The sequence below is a fragment of the Coturnix japonica genome, unplaced genomic scaffold (genome assembly GCF_001577835.2).
Source record: "Coturnix japonica isolate 7356 unplaced genomic scaffold, Coturnix japonica 2.1 chrUnrandom716, whole genome shotgun sequence".
Lineage (NCBI taxonomy): Eukaryota > Metazoa > Chordata > Aves > Galliformes > Phasianidae > Coturnix > Coturnix japonica.
Window position 1 is genome coordinate 12485 of NW_015440079.1, and position 1937 is coordinate 14421.

Here is a 1937-nt window from a genome sequence, read left to right on the forward strand (position 1 = left end):
GAGTAAGCCAGACAATAAACTTGTCTCAATAAGAAAAAAAAACAGTCATAAGGGCATTATGTGGGTCCCCCATATATTAGGCTCATATATGTCCTACTATAACGCATATAGGGCCCCATATATGTCCTATATCTATAGGGCACGGGGATAATGTCCACTATATTGCAAATATAGGGCCCCAATAAATGTCCCTTCCATATAGGGCCCCATAATGTCCCTTATATCCATATAGGCCTTACTGTCCTATTCCTATAGGCTCCCCATAATGTCCCTATTTCCCAGTACTAGGGCACATATTGTCGCCTAATACATATAGGGCCCATATGCTTATATCCATATAGGGCCCCATATTGTCCCTATCGACCTATAGGGCCATAATGTCCTATGTCCCATATGGGCCCATAAGTGTCCATATTCCCTATCGGGCCCTAAGTCCTATACCCTACTGGGCCGATAATGTCCCTAAAGGGGGCCCTATATGGGATATAGGGACATTATGGGGCCCTATATGGGATATAGGGACATTATAGTGGCCCTATATAGGGGGGGGGGACACTCATAATCCCTCATAATCCATATGGGGGTCCTTATAGGGCGGTCCTGGTGTCCCTATGGGGGATCTTATTGTCCCTATGGGGGTCCTGGTGTGCCTATGGGGATCTTATTGTCCCTATGGGGGGTCCTGTTGTCCCTATGGGGGTCCTAGTGTCCTTATGGGGGTCTTATAGTCCCTATAGGGGGGTCTTAGTGTCCCTATGGGGGTCTTATTGTCCCTATGGGGGTCTTAGTGTTCCTATGGGGGTCCTGTTGTCCCTATGGGGATCTTATTGTCCCTATGGGGGGTCTTGTTGTCCCTATGGGGTCCTGTTGTCCTTATGGGGGTCTTATAGTCCCTATGGGGGTCCTGGTGTCCTTATGGGGGATCTTATTGTCCCTATGGGGGATCTTATTGTCCCTATAGGGTGGTCTTGTCCTTATGGGGGTCCTGTTGTCCCTATGGGGGGTCTTATTGTCCCTATGGGGGTCCTGGTGTCCCTATGGGGGGTCNTGTCCCTATGGGGGGTCTTATTGTCCCTATGGGGGTCCTGGTGTCCCTATGGGGGGTCCTGGTGTCCCTATAAGGGATCCTGTTGTCCCTATAGGGTGGTCTTGTCCCTATGGGGGGGTCCTGGTGTCCCTATGGGGATCTTATTGTCCCTATATGGGGGTCCCTATGGGGGGTCCTGGTGTCCCTATGGGGGTCTCATTGTCCCTATGGGGGATCTTATTGTCCCTATGGGGGTCTTGTTGTCCCTATGGGGGTCCTGTTGTCCCTATGGGGGTCTTATTGTCCCTATGGGGGGTCTTGGGGTCCTTATGGGGGATCTTATTGTCCCTATGGGGGGTCTTGGGGTCCTTATGGGGGATCTTATTGTCCCTATGGGGGGTCTTGGGGTCCTTATGGGGGATCTTATTGTTCCTATGGGGGGTCTTGGGGTCCCTATGGGGATCTTATTGTCCCTATAGGGGTCCTGGTGTCCTTATGGGGGTCTTATAGTCCCTATAGGGGGGTCTTGGTGTTCCTATGGGGGTCTTGTCCCTATGGGGGGTCCTGATGTCCCTATGGGGGTCCTGATGTCCCTATGGGGGATCTTATTGTCCCTATGGGGGATCTTATTGTCCCTATGGGGGTCCTGGTGTCCCTATGGGGGTCCTGGTGTCCCTATGGGGGGTCCTGGTGTCCCTATGGGGGGTCTTATTGTCCCTATGGGGGGTCTTGTTGTCCTTATGGGGGTCTTAATGTCCCTATGGGGGGGTCTTGTTGTCCCTATGGGGGTCCTAGTGTCCTTATGGGGGTCTTATAGTCCCTATAGGGGGGTCTTGGTGTTCCTATGGGGGTCTTATTGTCCCTATGGGGGTCCTGGTGACCCTATGGGGGTCTTATTGTCCCTATGGGG